Source organism: Ursus arctos, unplaced genomic scaffold, assembly GCF_023065955.2.
Source record: "Ursus arctos isolate Adak ecotype North America unplaced genomic scaffold, UrsArc2.0 scaffold_20, whole genome shotgun sequence".
NCBI lineage: Eukaryota > Metazoa > Chordata > Mammalia > Carnivora > Ursidae > Ursus > Ursus arctos.
Window position 1 is genome coordinate 28,675,952 of NW_026622875.1, and position 21,350 is coordinate 28,697,301.

At 39.0% G+C, this 21,350-nt stretch overlaps 1 protein-coding gene and 1 non-coding gene across 9 annotated transcripts in view; both read right to left on the reverse strand.

Annotated features, from left to right (window-relative positions):
- The window catches only part of TMEM108 (transmembrane protein 108), a 658,034-nt gene that overhangs the window by 193,824 nt on the left and 442,860 nt on the right, over nt 1-21,350 (reverse strand). The gene's annotated exons all lie outside the window — the stretch shown is intronic.
- Nucleotides 9,338-9,441, reverse strand: LOC113254179 (U6 spliceosomal RNA). The gene has a single exon (XR_003315705.1). It is a non-coding gene; the product is annotated as a U6 spliceosomal RNA (small nuclear RNA).

The following is a 21,350-nucleotide window of genomic DNA, read 5'->3' on the forward strand; positions in this document are numbered from 1 at the left end:
AACAGAAGGAGAAATTATCAGGAAAAGAACGTACTAACATCCAATAAAGATTTAATTGCCCCCCCCCCTTTTGAGTGTCTGGTAATATTCAGGAAAATTCAACAAATGAAATGTCATATTCTTCTACCCTTGAGATACCTCCAGAATAAAAGGTCACTGTTCCTAAGAAAATGATGTCTCTGTGGTTTAAGTTTTGCTTCTTGCCTTGATGTAAATAAAATCAGGGTTGACATATTAAAAGACCTAAAGGCTTTCACCCTGGACATTAGCCCTTTGGCCCAGATGCTCTAACAACACCCTGTTGTCAAAGGTCATTCCCATATTCTCAAAATTGCAATCTTTAAGGTTAGAGAGGAAAAAAAAAGGTTTCTTCTTCATGTGATAACAAGTTAAAAGTAGAGATCTCTGTTGCCATGGGAATGGGATTTTTCTTGCAGTACTGGCCTTATGTTGGCAGATAAAACCAGTACTATAATCGATAAGAAAGTAGTACTTCATTTTCCACACCCTTCCTGGGGATGGGATTTTGAGAAAAAGCATAGAGAACTGTATTTGATGGGCCTTAAATATCCATAGGTAGAAATCTCCCTTGTGAAACACCAGCAAGCCTAACAAAATGTCAATCTATGCTTTCACCATGCTCTGAAGAATTCACTAAAAGTTGGACTACCCAGGCCAATCTTTGACTCCTATCAGTTCCTTGTCATTAAGTTTCTTTACTTTCTTTGGCCTTACCTAAAAAATCCTTCATATATCTGAGTTGCTTAAGAACGAACTTGAGTTTAGAATTCTTAGGCTCTGAATTTTGGAATAAGTTTAAGGGGCATAAATGAATCTCTCTTGAACACTGTGTCTCAAATTTGTGCCAAGTAATCTGTTACTATACATCATCATGTCACTTTATTCCATTATCATTTAAACTGAAATCTCTCTGGCATTGTTTTTCTTTTGATCATTTGGTCATCTTGCAGCTCTGTAATTTTCTCTTCTACACAGAGGAACAGCTTGGTAGAGAAGATCATTTAAAGCTTTTCCAAAAATAATAGATGAATAGATGGTATCTTCTCTTCTCCTGTGTATATATTAAACAGTCAGCATCCACTCCCTGTAAAATTCACTTTAAAAATATGGTGATTCGAGCAGGGTCTATATTTATACATGCTTACACCTGACAGTAGAAAAGTCATCCTCTATGTGTAAAGATCATTTTCTTTCAGAGAAAAGGAAATTGAATAAAAAAGGATGAAATGGATGAACTAGATCAATCAAATTAAATACCGTGGTGTCATCACGGTCCTAGGCCAACCTAGGACAAGCGCTGTGTGCACAGGTATGGGTAGCAAGAGGAAAGGGAACCAAGGCAGAGTCAATACTATCCGTCACCAAACTCATTTCTTCCTTTTGCAGATGACAGTGCTAAACCGTATTTCCAAAGCTCCCCTGGAGTTAAGTGAGACCATGTGATTGAGTTCTAGTCAATGGCCTGGAAACAGACCCACCTATCTCTATTTTGTATGACCTTATATTCTCTTTCTCACTTCCCTGCCAGAATCCAGTGGAGGGATGCTAAATCTGAGAAGATGGCAGACTTACATTATAGAGAAATTCTAGATCCCTAAATTACCATATAGAACAGGACCCCTCACCTCACGTCCTGCTAACCTACACTCAATCAGGATGTAAGTGATGGATTTTTATCATGTTAAACCACTGAGACTGACTTTTTGTTGAAAGAACTACCATTACCTACCCTGACTAAAGCAGAAAACTAAATGGATCCTGAAATAGGATTCCTTCTTTATGTTCAGCCTACCTTAAAGAGCCAAACAGTGTCTTGAACTATCTTAAACAATTTACGTTAGGATTTTGAGGTGACTCTTGGTTATTGATCCTGAGTTTAAGGGCCAAGAAGCAATATTCTTAACAGTTAGTGCAAACTTGAAATTGATGGCCAAAAACATAAATAAAAATTACCCCCTCCCACTTCCCCATAACACTTCATGTCTATGAAAAAAAGAAATAAAATAAACTGTCTCTAAAAGCTGGAACTCATAAATGTCATTTCAGGGTAGAAGGCAAGGACAAGGCAAGGAGAAAACATCTAATCTCTTTTGGATTATTTACTCATCATTTATATGAGGAGATTATCCTCCTACTATACCACTTTTCATTTTGCAAATGTGTAGTATGCAGTTTCCTGGTTCAATGAGAAAGGTTTCCAAGAAAATTAAATGTCAAGGCTGCTTGGCTTATTGGTTTTGTTCTACATAAATTCCCTTTTTAATTCAGCTTTGAATAATAACATTCCTCAGTGTCACTGTGACAAACTAGCTTCAATTTAATGGGGTGTGAGAATTGAGAAAAGAGGTGAAGACTAGCTATGGTTCTCATTTTAGCAGATTAGAAACAGAGAATTAAGTCTAAAGACAGTTTTTAATGGCTCTGAGGAAGAAGTAGCACATGAGCCATCAGAGTTTTTAAAAACTATTTTTTTGTCTTTTTCCTTTTCCAGAGAATGGTGCCCTGATATATGTAAAGCTTAAAGTAAGCTAGAACACTCTCCTGAATAAGGGCAGGAAATTGCTGGGAGAGCCATGTTGTCCTGTTGCACTCTCAAGACCACAACTTACGTTAATGAGTTGGGTGATAGCCCTGGGAGACACAGGCCCAAAGTTCTTCTCCCTACCTCTCAACCCTACAATAGCTCATTCTGTTACAGAATTTCCAACACTGAAGGTGGGTAGTGGGGGGTGAGGGAGGAGATCAGGTTTGGTGTAGATCCAATATTTAGTCAAAAAAGATTTTTTTAACCCCCTCTTCACTTTACATATGTATGTATATATACATAAACATATATATTAACATAAAACAGAAGTAAAGAAAGTAGCCCATGTGTATCGTATTAGCCCGGGTTTTCAGAGATAAAACTTTAGTCTATGTAATTTGCATATGCAGGGCACACAGAAGCATGTAATCTCAAAATTCTTTTCCATTAGAATAAAAAACCATTTTTATTGTGAAATGCTTAGAATAAAACATAGTGCAATGTGAAAGGACAGCCTAGAAAGGTTAACTGACTTGCCCAAGGTCTTGTTCTTTGACATGACCAAGTGATTCAATATGACAGAACACGAACACACACACACACACACACACACACACACACACACACACACACGAGAAATTACGTACTAATTTGCATGTTAAGCCCTCAGATGTCTGGAAGGAATATGGTATTTAAAATATCATATCTTCTAAGTTTGCATCATCTGGCAAAATTATTCCTTAAGACTTGAAATCTAGGATTAGAAAAAGCTGTTTCCAACCTTGTTGCCAAGGTTTTATCAAAAGGAAACTTGGATTGGGAAGACTTACTTCCTTATATGTTCTTTCCAGGGATAACTGCACAAATCAATGGAGGACATATTTTCCACAGATTTGTCACAATATGCTCTCGACTGATATTTCTGTTTCTGTTCACGAATAGGAAAGACTATGTTTTAAATGGGGTTTTGATTTCTAAGCCTTTACAGAGTATTAAAAATTGACCCCAGCACGGTGGTTGATGCTCTGCCTTTTAAAATCATTTTACATGACAAGGCTTTGCAGATATGGTTCAAACCTAGGACAGTAAGGAATTAATTACAAGCTGTATTTACAATAGGAACAGAACAGCAGGATCAATTCAATGGTTTGGGGGAAGTTAAACAAGTCCTACCTCCAATGTTTTGAAAGTGAGATTCAGTAATGTGCTACAAATGGATCACAAACAGTTGTGAACACTGTGAAGCAACCCTGAGTAGGTCCTCATGAAGTGAACAGTGTTGGCTCTGGCGAAAATATCAAAATGAAAGCAAAAAAATGGGTTATTACTCTTGATCCTTCAAGCTAAAAAGGATGTCAACCCTGTTCTTCAATCTGATGGACTGAAAAGGTCCTCAATTAATTTGCCAAACATAGCGGAAGCAGCTGCTTATTATTGGGGTGAAAGTTTTCCTATAGCTGGAGAAATCAACAAATACTCAGTTCTGCCTCCTGGTACCATGGCCAGGAGTTAGCCTGTAGGATCTTTGGCTCTGCAAATGAAAAGAGGAACATATACATGGGCAGAATGTCAAGGAAGAGCTTCCCAACTCTCCTTTCTACCTGCTCTACTTCAGGCTTAGGTGGCCACAGGGAGTTGGAAATAGGCCACTGCATAGATAGATAGTGCAAGAGCGTGGAACACAAGAAGCCTGCATGGCACTGGACATGAAATGGGAAACATGAACACCTTTGGAGATAGGCGGAAGTGCAGGTAGGGTAAAGGGCAAAGAGAAGTTTAAGAGTACAGTAGAAAGCACCAGTATGTCCATTCAATGGGGGGAAACAACCACTTGAGGCTGGGACTCCCAATCAGAAAGTTACTTTTCCAACCACAAGCACCTTAAAATATCCCCTCCTATTTATTCTATAGTCAGAGCAAAGAGGTCACTGCACTGAAAGAGGACACAGATTAAGAACATACAAAGCCAGAGCAACAAAGCCAAGCCAAACCTGGGTAAGTGGTAGAGAAGGCAGCTGTAATTCTGGAGAACTTGTGGCAGGAAGCAAACTTCCTTACAAATACAGCAATGAAGCTCATATTTTAAAAGACCTTTCCAGAAGTATGTAAGCAGAAACCAGGATAAACTCTATAGACAAGAAATAAAAACCTTATTGGTTTACTTACATCATGCAATCAGGAACATCACATAAAAGGACCAGCAGGAAAAAAAAAAATCAGTGTTCCACTTAATATCCACATACAAATTAGTGATATACGTTCATGGTTTGATTATTTTATTACAGAATGTATAAGTGGGCTTTCAAAGTTTAATCCACAGAGAATGCAATTTGGATGTGCAGGGAAAAATGTAATTTTTAAAATTTTTTAATTAAAAAAATTAAAATGTTACCCATGACTAATTAGGCTGTCCTTCTGAGCCCTCATCTGCTGTTAAAGAGAAAATGTTACATTATTCACTTTTAACCAATCTCCATTTAACGAACTGGCTGAATTAATCAGCACCCTGGATTCCTTCTCCACATCGTAGCTGCCTGTTTCCTGTGGTGCACTGAGAACTCACTGGCAACAGGTCTCTTTCTGCTCTCAAGGGTCAGTTGTGTCCCCAAATCTGTTTATGTCCATCTTTTGTATTTATTTTAGTTATGTAATATAAACATACTGCAAAACAGGAGAAAATATGAAGACAAAGGGCTGTCCGTAAGAAAACTATATTGAATGCTTTGAATAGACTTAACTAAGGTGGGTTTCTTTTAACAGTGCTTTCAATCAGTTATCAAAGCAACTGTAAAAAAAATTTTACTAAAAAAATTAAGATCCTATACTCAAATTTCTTTGCAAGTGGCTTAAAGAGTTATTGACCTAGTAAAGAAAATACAATTAGAAATTGTAGATGAAGGGGTGCCTGGGTAGCTCAGTCGGTTAAGCATCTGCCTTCAGCTTGGTCGTGATCCTGGGATCCTGGGATTGTGCCCCACATCGGGCTCCCTGCTCGGTGGGGAGCCTGCTTTTACCTCTGCCTCTGCTCTGCTCCCCCTGCTTGTGTTCTCTCTCTCACTCAATATCTCTCTCAAATAAATAAGTAAATAAATAAATAAATAAATAAATAAATAAAATCTTAAAAAAAAATAAATTGTAGATGAAGCATTATAGGTCTAATTTATGCTAGAAATAAGAAGAACTCTAATTGGAAGACCAATATACGAAGAAAAGGTCTTGGCCCCACATTAAAAGACCGCTGTGTACATTTACATTAAATTAAATTAAAATGTTTAAGATATATACAAATATAATTATTGATGACTCTTTAAAGCACTTTTTAAAAAATTAGTTCTGATCACATCTGATGTAACGCCTTTTAATGTGACTAAATTTTCGATCCAGTTTACACTTTAGTTCAATACTATAATTTAAACAGCTCCTTTAGAAAATATTCAAACTCCCTGACAGCTTCCGCTCTTCCTATAATGGCACCCAGCCCTCCCCAGTGCCTAATGGGGGTTGGGAGTAATCATCAGGCATTGTGCCAGTCTTTTCATATGCATTGCCTGGCACCCACTGATCTGCAGTAATGCTTCTAGTTTCCCTGTCACCATGTGTCTTTCTGGCCTCTGATGCTAAAGTACCAGGCTGGCCCCTTCTTTTACCTCCAGCAATGCTCCCAGCTAGGTCTTGCCAATGCCCCTTTGTTGTTCAGCTTTCTCTCACCTCTGGCTGGCTGCAGACCCCAGAGTGTGCTCCTGTACCATTCAGCCCCCTGCCCAATGGTCCAACCCAACATCAGCTGTGATGTTTCTGCTTCTCATCTCAGCAAACTTGCTGCATGATAACTGAGCTGTTCCATACTGGTTTGTAGAACACAGTGCTCCTTCCCACTCCCCAGTCCCAATAAGAACACAGAGACAGAATGCTGAGTTTGCAGCACTTCTCTGAAGTCTTCAGTCTCCCAACGCGACAGAGTAGAACAACTGTGGAGATGCCCCTCTTGCACACATTTCTGTCTCCCTCCCACCTTTTATTTTCCTTTCTCCCATCTTTACCCCAGCCAGGACAGAGGCAGACATTTCTTCTGTTTCTCATATCATCTTTTCCTTTTTCCTAATTCCAGTCTCCACACTATAGAAGAACCTCATAGCTGGGCCCTCTAGGTTTGTTTTCTCTATACCTACAGAGCAGATAAAATAATTTAATGGGCCTCCTCACTCCTTATTGCCTGCTTTCACACCCACTGTTTTACCATCTCCTATGCTAAAGCCACAAGCCCACCATGTCTTAAGAATGATGCGCTGCAATGAGACAAGACTTAAAGGGGAGAAGGGGAAGATATATTAGTATAATATCTGTGAAAACATAATTTGTTTTTATGTGTATATTTACTTATTCAAAATTCCAGAGTGAGGGTTCAAAAATTCCCAACTAACATTTTTGTTGTTATTAGAAAGGCTTCTCTACTTCTAGCTAAAGATAAACATTTGCTATTTCTATAAAGATGTTTGGACTGGACAGTACAGTGAAGATGCTGGTTCAAGAAAGGACAAAACTGAGTCAGGTCACCTCCTACAGACATATTTGGTCTGGGTGCTATTACACAACGAGTACCATGCCTGGATTTCAGAAGGCTTCACTGAAAGGACAGCTCTATTCAGCACACCTCTAGCCAGGCTCTATGCTCCTGGGATAAGGAAACAATGATTTGCTTGATGAAGCAGAAATAAACGCTTAAGGCAGTGTTTAAGGCTACAAGACTATCGTAACATGGGAAGAAAATGCCTTACTGTGAACCTTCAAACCAGCAGATATAAGAACTGCAACATGAGGGATGCCTGGTTGGCTCAGTTGGTTTAACATCTGACTCTTGATTTCATGATCTCAGGGTTCTGAGATGGAGCCACACACTGGGCTCCATGCTCAGTGGGGAGTCTGCTTGAGATTCTTTCTCTCCCTCTTCCTCTCTCCCTGCTTACTCATACCCTCTCTAAAATAAACAAATCTTAAAAAAAAAAACCAAAAAACAAAAACAAAAAAAAAAACAACTGCAACATGACAATAGTTTGCCACTACCTAATGACCCTGGTATTCCTAGGATTTCCTTCTCATGGTTTGCTAGTGCATTGATGTGGCCATTGACAAATCTACACTGGAATTTCAAACTGTTCTCTCTAAAGGATGATCCCCAGCAGGTCTTCTTCAAGAGCCCACTGGCATCAAAGATCAGAGAACTCTCTGGGGGAGACTCAAACCTATGAATTTTCCTGGAGAAAAGCAAATTTTAATCTTTTATATTCTGCAGTCCTGAAGGGAAAAGTTTATCTTCCCTGCTGTCAATGCAGTCTGGTTAACTGATCTACAGTGGGAGGGAAGGATTCTGCTTCCATTAAAATTGGAATGAAAAGCTGGCGGAAAATTGCATACAGAAACTATTGGACCTTGACACATTTGAGAGATAAATGGCAGCCTGGTGGCACAACAAGACAAAGTTGGGTTGCCTAGATAGGATGTGATCTACTAGGTGGAGTACTAGGCAAAGAAGATTTGGGGCTCAGAAACAAAGGCTATTGCCACAGGTTCATTGTGGCTTACAATATCTTTGACTCAATGCTCTAGGCAAAAAGACTTCTGAATATTTAAATTCTGTTTCAATATTAACCATCTTCTTATTTTCAGGGCCCAAAGCATAAAAGCTGAAATTTAATTTTGGTCACTATCAAACTACTTGATAAGAGAACTTCCTAGGAGTGGACTCAGAACTGCTTTTATGTTGGTTAGCTGGTTAAATCTGTATTCCAATGATCAAAGTCCAAGATTAATATGGTAATAATGAATAATCTCCCCTCCTCTGTTTGACTGAAGTTCATGCTTCTGGATTTGGTCTGCTCAAAGCTTAATTTTCTTGTAGCAAAATCACTCCTGGAAAATCTTTCATACATTCCACTTAAATGTGCCTAAAAGTGTTTCTCTTTTTGCAATGGGGTCTTTCATAAGAAGATAATCTCTGAGTGTAAACTGTGGGAAGGGCAACTTTCGTGATGAAGTGACCCTAAGCATTTGGTATTAAGAAAGAAAGCAGATTTTGGGGGTGCCTGGGTGGCACAGTCATTAAGCGTCTGCCTTCGGCTCAGGGCGTGATCCTGGCGTTCCGGGATCGAGCCCCACATCAGGCTCCTCCGCTAGGAGTCTGCTTCTTCCTCTCCCACTCTCCCTGCTTGTGTTCCCTCTCTCGCTGGCTATCTCTGTCAAATAAATAAATAAAATCTTAAAAAAAAAAAAAAAAGATTTTGCCCTCAAAAAACACAGACCTAAGGAAGGAAGCTGTCGACTAGAGTGAAATTAAACACACACACACACACACACACACACACACACACACGGTTTCCAAGGTCAGAGCAATCATAAAGAGCAATGTAGCCCCTGAATGATTTTCTCTTTTCTTATGATTAAGAAAAATAAAGAAATCTGGAGTGACAGGGCACAGGTAAGACCACTCTTATTTTCTGGGATAGGACAACTGATCACAGATGGGACTCCTCTCTACCTTTACTGACACTTGGCACCATCAACTTCTTACATTATCTAGCTTCCTGTGTCAATAACTAGACTGAAGTTAACTTTCAAGCATACCCTTACTACAGATTGTCTTTATCTGAAAACAACTAGGAAAAGGTCACTAGTTCTCTGAATAAAGAATAAATGGAGTGCCTTCTGGAGTGTGTCTACATGTGTTTCTCGACAGAACTGCCCAATATATCTACCATACAACATCCTTTACTTCATACAGGACATTCATGGCACAATCATAATGAAATTAATTTTATGAATTTGTGTATCATCCTTCCACAGAGGCCATCCTAATCCTCTTTGTATCATTCCAAGTTTAGTATATGTGCTGAAGCGAGCATCATAATGAAAGTAATTTTTAAAAAATCTATTTCAGGACTTCATTTTATTTCCTTTGTTAGCCAACTGATTCTTTCTGGAAGCACCTACTGTGTCCTGATTATCTAATTCTACCAGATCCTCATTTGTTAATGCTGTTCATGTAACACAAGCAGTTCTTTAACATCACTTTCAACAACTTCATGAATTCTACCCTTGTAAACACTACATGTTTAATAATTTCTGTGATGAGAAGCAGGAAAGCTGATGTTTAAAAGTAGGACTCTGGAACCAGATTGCCCAGGGTCCAATCTTGGTTCTACCATCCCTAGGCAACATGTCCTGGGAAAATTACTGAACTCTCTGTGCCTCAGCTTCCTCATCTGTAAAATGGAAAAAAAACAGGAATAATTTTATCTCATAGGGTTGTTGTGAGGACTAAATGCAAAGCACTTAGAGCAGCACCTGGTACACAATAAACACTATGTAGGTCTTGACTATCATTATAATTGTCATCATCATCATCAAAGTGTATAGAGAATCTTTAGCAGCAAGATGGCAGGTACACCTAAGTCATGGGAACTTTTGACACCAAAGTGGTAACTGAGACATTACAGTAAGTAAATGAGGAAAGTAATGGTTCTCTAACAGGAAATTGTTATAATTTAGCCATTTGTATTTCTTTATTCTCTAAATCTCAAATCCTCATAAACAGGATAATTAGCGATTTATGCTTGGCTCATTTAAGAGTTAGGCTTTTTCAGAAAAAGTGTAACTCAGTGGAGTCCCATCCTAACTGTAACTAAATGGGCATCTATTTAACTAAATGTTATGCTATTTTTCTTCATGCCCCCTTGCAGTGCTTCTCAATCTTTTCCCAGAACACCTAATAGAAGAGGAGACTGAACTAATTATACCACTCTACCTCCTCCCCAATCTCCCATTTTGGAGTCTTGAGTATAGTCGAAAGTGGTCTAATCAGGAAATTTTCTTGAAGTCTCCCATTTCATCTTTAAAAAGCATGCACATTTTGCTTTATATTCTGTAATATGTATATATCACTTTAATATAAAACTAATTTTTAAACTTATCATCAATAAAACTTGTTTACATTATTTTGCCCTCAACATCCTCAAGTAAAACTGTTACTCTCTAAAATCATATTACATTTATCTGTTTATTCTATAGCTTTGCTATCTTCTCTCATGTATCTAGCAAGTGTGGACAAATGACAATAGTGGAGGCATAGATTATAATGGAAAGCCAGCTACCACCATCACCATCTATCTGGTGGTGAGTTATCTAGATGTCAGGAGAAAGCTTGAACCAATGACCTCGGGCTTACAAATGAGTGAGATAATGAAAAAGAATCAACTGATGACCAGCTCACCTCACAGAGCTGTCTCTTGCTAATAACACCCACTGCTTTTAGTTGCCTCATCTTCCATCACTTACCTAAATGATAGGAACATGGGCCAGGGTGATATGAGTTTTAACTGTTGAATATTTAAAAGTGGACTAATAAGTATGAAGATTAACCATGCCCAAAAGGTATGCATAGATAATGAATCTGTCCAAAAACAAAATCCCCAAAATTCTGCACAAATAACTATGTTTTAGAATGTGTCTACTATTGGAAATACATATTAATGAATAGATATGTCTATCATGTTTTGGGGATATCTTTCTCCACAAAAAAAAAACAGACTTTGATCTTTTAAAAACTCTGATTTTAATATTTTGACCATTTCTTTATGAGGAAGCAAAATGATATTCAGCTGCATGCATACCAACAATACCTAAATTATCTATGTTTTGATGACATTTTAGAATGTTAATGTGTATCTGAATATTGGATACATTTTAAACTAAGTATATTTACAATTAAAATGTTGGTACTACATTTTGACTAGTTTTGGTTTAACTATACTTTAAATTACCTGTGATCCTTCCTCTCCCCATTTATACCTTAGTTAATTGGGAGCTCAGAGATTCTGGTGTCTATAGCAGGGTTTTCAACAGGCAGCATCTTAGAATCTTTCCATTTGTTTTTTTTAACTAAGCAGAAAATGGAATGGTAGTCTAAAGCATTTGGGTAGCCCTGCCTTTTATATAACATAGTTTTGTGTATGCACAGGTGGACAGTGTGAATATTAGTTTTTCTATCATAGTCATAAATGGAGCCAAATGCTTAGTTTGGAATTCTTAAAAATATCTCCCAGGAAGCACACACTACTATTAGTTCTCTATAAGTAGATGGAGAAATAACATTAAGTTATCTCTTTCCATGAAATTTTAAGGAAAACGTTATTTTAATAAAAAATATGAATGCTGTGGTGTATAAGTTATCCCTCTTTCCATGTCTCCCTACTGTTAACATCAGAGGAGTATTGAAATAATGAGTGCACTGTTAATGAAACCAAGAAAACAGAAGTGTTAGTATCTGACCCCATCCTTGTTTCTACTACACCTGCACTGAGATGGCCTGTGGTTATTCAATCAGCTAATCATGTCTTTTGTTCAAATCACTGTGTTTTTACTCACTGGGGCTAATCTACACAGCCACCTGGTATTTAGTAGATAATTGTCTTTTCCAAGTCCCAGGAGCCTAAAAGGCATCTTAGGGGAAACTAAACTAGATACATCCTTGCCAGGTAGAACAACTACTGAAACTAAGACAGAGGGAAATTGAATGATAAGTTTCAGCTGGAATACAGATTTTGCCCTGTGCTACAATAAACCTGGAGTTTATACGGGAAATGATGGTTCTGATACTCTTTAGTGTGACTTAGTCTAGAATCTGCTTCCACTTTCCTTGGCAGCCGTGTCTCCTCCAGTCCAAATGAGTCAGCATCTCCAGGGGTGAGACTCACAAAGCTGTAGTTCTACAAGCTCTCTCTCAGGTTATTTTAACATATATTCCAAACACTGGGATAAAATAGTCAACAGCACATAGTCCCTTTCCTGCATAAATAATATTTTAGGATTTTGCTTATAATCACTTTTTCTGGGGCTAAAAGAAGTACATACTTACTACAGAAAACTTAAAAAATACAAAGAAGTTTAAAGATAAGCCCAGAACCATATCATCCAATGATAACCAGTTAATATTCTCTATACACCTGCAAATATTTCTCTTCCAAAAAGATTATATGTACAAGAAACTTAATAGTCTTTTTTTCACTTACCAAACTAAGATCCAAACTAAGATCTACATCATGAAGAGTTTTTAATGGGATAATGTCTTTTTATCAATTTGTAAACTCTCTTTATAATTAATGATTTTAAAATGCTCTTCTCGGTTACTTTGAATCATCCAATGTGTACTGCATCTAAGAGTGCCCAGACCTAATCTACTTTTGGTATTTATTCTCTCAGGAGGATCCCAAGGGCTGTGTCTTGGGCTCCAAATGAGCAAAGAAGCTCTCATAAAGCCCCTTCATCTCTGGAAGGGTGATCTAAAGATTGTCCTCAACTCAATCCTTCAGGCCACTCTGCTCTGCTGCTTTTGACCCTTCTAGAAGTGATATGAAAATATGCTATGTAAACAGAGGTTCTTTATCATAAGTCTGCAGTCTTCCCAGGTATTCAGTAAGATCACAGAAAAATGGCTTTTAAAAGAAACAAGTGAGTTTCATGAAATTTATTTTTTAATAAGCACCTTATATCCCTCATATCAATGGCAGTAATGTTTTTACATTTTGCTATTTTATGAGTATAAGTGAGTAAAAAATCTTTTCCCACAGGATAATGTGCATTCCCCATCTATATTGCTCTGTACTTTTTTCAATATGGTACCCTGGCTGGATACATTAACCATCTCCCAAGTAGACTTTAAAATACAAATGGTCCCTGACTTAGGAGGGTTTAACTCAAGATTTTTTAATTTTATAATGGTATGAAAGTGTTACATTTAGTAGAAATCATAACTTCAAATTTTGAATTTTGAACTTTTCCCAGACTAACAGTATGCTATACTGTACTCTTGTGATGCTGGACAGTGAGCTGCAGCTTCCAGACAGCCATGTAATCACTAGGATAAATAACCGATGCACTTACAACCATTCTGTACTCATATAACCAATTTGTTTTTCAGTATTCAATAAATTACATGAGATATTCAACACTTTATTATGAAATAGGCTTTATGCTAGATAATTTTGCCCAACTATAGGCTATGTGCTTTGAGCATGTTTAAGGTAAGCTAGGCTAAACTATGATGTTTGGTAGCTTAGGTTTATTAAATGTATTTTCAACTTACGATGGCCTTATCAGGACCTAAACCTGCTGTGAAGATCTACATATTTGTTATTAATGTTATTTTTCATAGAAATAATATATTGTGAACAATTAAGTTCAACTAAAGAAATGACTCTCATAAGAACCCCATAATATATCTAGGGTTGTCACACTTAGCTGCAAAACCCTGTCACATTCCCAACTCTATCAGCAATGCCAAGCATGGTGCCTGATATGCAGCAGTCATTAACACCTGAAGAATATCAGGTTAAAAGTCTTGACTACATCATGTGGCAAGTTGGCAGAGTAAGGATGCTCCTAAACCCAGGACTATCACTACAAGTTCGGTGTTCCTTCTATTATATCACACAGCCTCCTGCTGGCCTCTTAAACTCCAACACAAGCTCTTCATTCTCACAGACTACTGGGTCTTCACTGTTCGGGGACCTGCCAATTGTTCAAAGTATCAAGCTTTCCATACATGCCTCATGAGACTGGCTGGTTTAAGGATTGTGTTGAATCACTGGTATATTCCATTACCTGAAGAAGCCAAGAAACTCTCCACGGTGTTAGGTCAAATCAGGGAGAAATCCTTGCTCCTATCACCCTTGCTATGACTTGACACTTGGTTTTGTCTGCTGAGATTAATAAAATTATTCTTGCCACATAGTTAGATAAAGGCACTAAATATAGTTCATGCAAAGGCAGGCACATAAAGATGGTTTTCATGGTTGTTCTATAAATTAGGGTGATTTAAGAGACCAACTCTAATGTAGAGAAAAGGAAAGGAGCACTATAAAGAGATAGTTAATCAAACTAAGCATCTCTGATGGGAAGTCACAAAATGAAACCTAGGTAAGGGTAACCAGTAACAGGCAAAATCCTTGCTTAGAATAGTGACAAAACTGAAAATCAGAACTTGAGGCTGAAACACATAGCTGTCAGAGAACGAGTCCCTGGTGTGGGACAGACTGGGGCCTTTGCCAGAAGCCTGAGCTTTGGAAACCTGGCAGCCAGTGTTGATGGGACTCAGAGGGAAGTGAAAGGTGAGAGAAGAGGAGGATGGACTACCCAGTGTCAAAATTCTCCAGACCTTTAGATCCAGGCAACTGAGCATTACCCTCCCACTCTTTAGGGAGGCAAAGGGCTAAAATATGGTTCCTCTCTCACAGTCTTCTAGGCTGCAACTATCATTCCTTTTAATCTGGTTTCTGGTGCAGAAAGGTTTTGGGAAATCAGAGGAAGCAGTGGTGTGAGTTCGTAAATGACTTTCCCTAGGGCAGAGCTGTTGATGGCCTTGCTAGGGCAAATAGCAACAGCCTCTCCTTCCCTCATCCCTCCACTGTTAACCATGACAGCCATTACCACCTATAATTCTCTGCTCTTCTTATCCTACTCTCTTTAATTCCTGGAGTATAGGAGGAATTTGGGGACAATTTAGCCATCATTATTATAAGCTGGATTGAGAAACACTGTGCCATCCCAGGGGATCATGTGTGATTCCCACACCTCTCCTGGCTCTTGCCTATCACATTGCCGTTTCCCTACTGGATGGAGGAGATAGATAATGGCTACTTTATATGACAATTTGCTCTAAGAGGATGGGAGACAGGAAAAGGAAAGCAAGGTAAGAAGCCAGTAGCCCATTTGAGAAACACGGTTCCCCTGACCTCAGCCTTCTGAATCTCTCTTTCCCTCATGAATATTTATGTCTCTTGGCACTCTCTGGGGGGATGGCCGCTGAGAGGCTCAAGACTGGCAGGTAGAAACAAGAGAAGTGACAGGCAAGCATTGGGAAGCAGACAATAGCTATTAAACCCAAGTTCCTTGGATGCAGAATGGACTTCTGACCAAAATCTAGATTTTGGTCAGATGAGGTGGGAGAAAAACTTAGCCCCAGATGTTACTATAATGCTCACATTACCTTTTGGAAACTACATTCCCAGCCAACTGTTTCATACGCTTCCAGAAATAGACAAAATGCAGCTGGGAGCTCTGAGCTGTGCTACTCTGCAAATCATTTAACTGCATACAAATGATAGCTATTATACAGCCAGGATCCCCCAGGGAACTAATTTCTATTCCCAACTTCTCCTATAATCTGATGAGTCAGTTGAGGTCAGCTGGTTGGAGCACTGTGCTAAGGAAGCCAAGAGCTCAGGAAAGCTGCTTTGGCAGACCTGGCAATTTTGCAGAGTAAAGTCCTACTTCCTTCAGACCACATCTTGTGATTCTAAGGGTCTGTCTTACAAATGTGTGCTGGACCTAAGGGAGCCTTCAGAGAGCACTGATGGCTCTAGAAGTTAGAACCCACTAAGGAACAAAATATGACTGACCCCTATTTCGGGAATCAGAGTCACTGTTATGACTATATGGTAAGATCATTCTTCATCTTGGTCTGCTTATATCAAGCAGTCTAATATTAAGTTATTTTCTCACCTGTAACAGTTCCCCTTCACTTTTAGGTTTGGTTTCTAATCCACAATAGTTAAAAACAAAATAATAAAGCAAGTTAACATCATCTAATCAGAGTCCATAAGGTTCTAAGTGAAGAGGAACTTTGTGATAATAGACATCTCCTCCTATCCTGGGTCCAAAGCTTTGTAGCAGGATACTAAAAATGGAGAGACTTATCTTTTGTGTATTTGGTTCCGAGTAAAAAGTTTGTGGGATTCAGTGATCCCTAAGTAGAGCTATTTCATAGTCTTTCCTAAATATCATTTAGTTTAGAATTCATTAAAATCTTTATTCAGTTTCCCCCTTTTTGCCATATGAGTACCAGGTACAAAATTGTTAACCTATGAATATGCCCAGTCTCACCTCCACCACCCACACCACCAGGTTCCAAGTATGCTTGCTTCACTCCAGGCTTTTTGTTATGGTGATTCAGAAAATGGCTCCAGCCAGGTTACAGTTGTTTGAGGATAGTTCTTTGGTTGGGAGTTGGCAAGAAGACAGGAAGATAATACTGATGGAGTAGCTGCCATGATTATTGAGTACTGTGAGCAACAGAGATAGCAAGACATGATTTTACCAAGTGTTGAAATAAATGAAAAATATACCCTCCCACCTTTGATATTTTCTTGTGGGAGTAAAGATTTTTGTTGCTTTCAGTCCTATTTTCCTGAACAGTTGTTTCTCTGAATATATCACTGCACAGAATGAGGACTAAATGGAACTCCAATTATATTAAGGTTTCACTTTTTTGTTTTTCTCTAATATAATAATAGCTAACATTTATTGAACACTTACCATGTGTCATTCATTTATTCAATAAATATTAACTGAACACCTACGGTGTTCTAGGTACCATTGCATGCATGGGGGAAACAAAAACAAAAACAAACAAACAAAAAGGCCATGAAAGGTCCCTGTGACTTCATGAAGCTTATTTTCTAGTGGGAGTAGAGAGAAAATGAATAAACAAATGAGACATGAAGAGTGATAGGTAGCTACTTTAGCTTGAACAATTAAAGAATGCCTCTTAAGATGTTCAGCTGGAATCTGATGGTGTGAAGAAGCTATCATGTGAGGACCAGTGGATGAGCATTCTAGGAAGCAGAAATAGCTTGTACACACGTGCCAATGTCAGCAGGTACTTGGGAGTATTAAAAAAAGAAAGAAAGGAAAAGAAAAGAAAAGAAAAGAAAAGAAAAGAAAAGAAAAGAAAAGAAAAGAAAAAAAGATCTGTGTAGTTGAATGGAAAGGGCAAAACTATACAGAATGACATTCAAGATGGAGGCAGGGGCGAGATCATGCAGGGCTATGCAGGCATGGGTGAGCAGCTTGGGTTTTATTCAGTGTGACAAAATTCAGAAGTCACTACAGGGTTTTAAGCAAGGAAGTGGTACGATATAATTTTCATCTTTAAAAGATCATATTGGCTTTTACAGAGAAAATAGCTTTCAGGGGGCGCCTGGGTGGCTCAGTCCATTGAACGTCCAACTCTTGATTTCAGCTCAGGTCATATCTCAGCACCCTGAGATCTAACCCCAAGTTGGGCTCCTTGCTTAGCGGGGAGTCTGCTTCTCTCCCTCGCCCTCTGCCCCTCCCCCCACCAACTCATGCACTCTCTCTTGCTCTCTCTCTAGAATAAGTAAATCTTAAAAAAAAAAAATAGCTTACAGGGGGACAGGGTGAAAGCAAGAAGGTCAGTCAGGAGGCCATTACAGAGGTTCGGGTGATAGTAAGTAGACTTAATGTCAGATACCAATCCTTTGCATGCATATAGTTCATTAAATCCTCAAACAGTCCCCCACAGAGGTATATAAAACTACACAAAGACTAGGGTTTGGCATGGCTAACCCAGATACTTACAAAGTGGGCAGGATGGCTGGGCTGAGTGACTTGCAAAGAATAGGCCAACAAGTCCTCAAAGTCAACAGAGATTTGAAGGCATGGCCAGGTTAGCAGTGACAGCAAGGTGTGGTCAACTGATCAAATTCACACCCTGGTTTTCCATCAGTTTTTCTATTAATGGAAAGCATTCAAAGGTGGCAGCCTAAAGAAGCCAGCCCAGCCACACTCTAACTAAAGGGACCTGGTTGCAGGGTCCAGGGCTAAAATTTTTAACCTGTACCTGGAACTGCAGTGTTCAAACTCTTTGGAGTCCTAGGGGGCTCAGGGACTTCGAGAAACTCAAAATGGAAACTAGGCCTTGTCTGGGTCTTGATGGAAAAACAGAGCATCCAGTGGAAGCCCTTTTCCCACCTTCCCAAAATTTCTCTTCCTATGACAAAGACCTAAAATCTAAAGGTAAGGCCATGGTGCACCTTTTAGGTAACTTCCCCTTTCACTGCTTCAGTTTTCACAAAAACCTCAGCTTCCCACTTAGGCTGGCATTTAAATGTTAAATGAGTGGCACCAACTAAAAGTGAATAGAAGTTAATTACTGAGGTAGTCCATACCTACTATGTTAATTAGGTGTTGAGAAAAGTTACCATGTTCTCCAAGTCACAAAGCTGGGAGTAAGAGTTTGTGTCTTTTCTTTCTCTCCCTACCTCCCTTCTTCCTCCACTACCCTCTTTCTTTTCATACCCTCCCCCATTTCCTTAAGCCAACAGTAAGTGTGTCAATCATGCTAGAAAAAGCTTTCTTTCAATTTGGGATTCCAGATATTATACCTGTTTAAATGGATGTGGAGAAATGAAGGGAAAGGGGTTGGGTAAATTCTGAGGCCTACCTTAAAATCTGCTTTTGCTCACAGTTAAACTTAATGTAAACTCTGAGTTTAAAAAATTCTCACAAATGACATCTATCAACCTCCAAGCACTCCAACTAATATTTGTTCCTTCCTGCAATAAGCAAAAATGGAAATAAAGTGGACGAGAACATGGGCTGGCAGGCCAAAGATCAGGGCTATACTCTTATAATTACTTGAAAACTTGAGAAAATCTCTTAAGTGCTGTAGACATTTGTTTCCTGATTTATATAACAAGGGAGCCAGACCAGAGTGCTCCCTAAATTCAATTCAGTGCCAGGTATTTGGAAGATGAAGTGAAAAGACACTAAACCACTAAGGAAAATGTTTTCTTGTTCAGTAAAACTGCAGAAACAACCTAGAATAAAAATGGAGTATTGTTTTAGGTCCAAATCCAACTCTTCAGTGTAGGATGGCTTATGAATTGGAACCACACATATTCTCACAATTTCACATCCAGACCCACTAACAAAGCAAACAGAGTTGTTGTTTCCTCATATGATTCCACTGAATGGTGTCAGCTTGATGAGGGAACAGAAGGCTGGCTGAAGACAAAGTGGAATATGACACCCCACAACCCCCCACCCCTGTGGGATATATGTGACATTCCTCAGGCACTCTTGGCTGCCCTAAAGCTAACAAAAGGAAAAACAAATAGTTAATTTATAAAGATCACAATCCTACAAAACATGAGTCTCCCTCAGTTTACAAATGTCTTAGCAATCTACAAGAATAAAGCATTTCTATCAATAACCTAGCTTCCAGAAGGAAATGTAGATACAATTAAATGTCCTTATAACCTGCAGGCCATTGACAGATACTTGAAGCAGGCAGAGTATAATGTTCCTCTGGAAAGTTCCCAACTATCTTCTTGTGAATGCCTTGCTAGAGGGAAAAACAACTTTAACTTGACAATGGCAAGACCGTGGGTATCCTGTGAGTCTTCTCTAACATATGAAAGTACGTTCTCAACCTCCCTTTTTCCTTACCTCCCCCAACCCCATAATATATAATCAGCCACCTCTCCCAATTCTGGTGCAGCAGCTCTTTCTGCCCATGGTCCTGAACCTGTGTTTTAATAAATCACATCTTGCACCAAAGACGCCTCAAGAATTCTTTCTTGGTCGTCAGCTCCAGATTCCACCCCACTGAACCTCACCTATATCGCAAAACCACATCAAGCTCCTCTTCCCTACCAGATCCACTTTCCAAGAAACTTTCCTCCTGAATTGTGGAGTTCTCGGAACTTCTGACTCCACCAGCGAACGCTGTGATTTCCTTGCATATTAGACCCTCATAAGGTTGAGGACTTTAACCTGATGCTATGACCCACCTGAGATGAAGTGGGCCCTAAGGAAAGCCCACTAGCCCTGGAGGATGCCTTCTGCCTCAGGCTTGCCAGAAAGCAGCCAGTCCTCCTCATAAGCATATACTGATCAATGCAAAGCATACCGCAGGAGATCACTGTAATTTTTGACAGCTATCAACAGAGAAGGTGACTGTGAATCAGGAATTCTCTGTTTGATTCCCGGCTCTCCCATTTTTTTCAACATGCATTCATACCTGTAGTGATATTAGGAGCAAAACCGTTATATTCTCTGTCTTTGTTGGATCTTCCCAAATAAAATGGAACAAAACAGAAAGACCTCACACAGATTGAAGAATAATTCAGAAAAAAAGTGAAAAGTGGAAGCAGAATGAAAGTGTACATACTAGCAGTTAAAAGAAAGAGGCCCTAGAGCCACACACTGCCTGGGTCTGAATCCCAGCTCTGCCACTATTAGCTTGGGTAAGTCATTTAACCTCTCGGTGACTCAATTTCCTCAATGGAGGTAACAACAGTACTCACTCATGTGGAACAGTGCCTGGCTCCAAGTTAGAGGCATGGGAATATTAATCACCACCATCTCCATCATCATCATCATCATCATCATCATCATCATCATCATGGATTTCTCAAAATTGAATGTAAACTTGTGTTTCTACTCTTGTAAAGAATTACACCAGAATTATGACAAATAAGGTACAAGAACTCTCAAAGATTAGGTAGTTGAAGGGGTAGATTCGCTTGAGCAGATGGAAGAAAATAGCCATTTAGAGCATGGATAAATGCAGGCAAGGAGAACTGAGAGAATTGCACAGGTGTATAAATGCTTTGAAGTATCTAAATTCCAGGAAAATGGGCTTTGGGAATTTACCTAACTTAATTAAGAAAACTAGAATAAAAACTAATGTGCAGGTGGAAAATCACAAAGTATATCATAATGATGAGCTCTTGCTCATCACTGTCAACTGGCAAGATAAGTGACACATGGAATACCTCACCACCTGGATTAAATAGGAGAAAATCATAGAAGACAATCTATCAGAAACAGCAGGATGTCACAAGTGAATATCTGGGGAGAAAATAAATGCAATCTGGGGAGAAATGAATGTTCTTCCCTTGTATATGGGAAGACTGCATTTTTGTTGTCCTTTTCCAGGTGATTCACC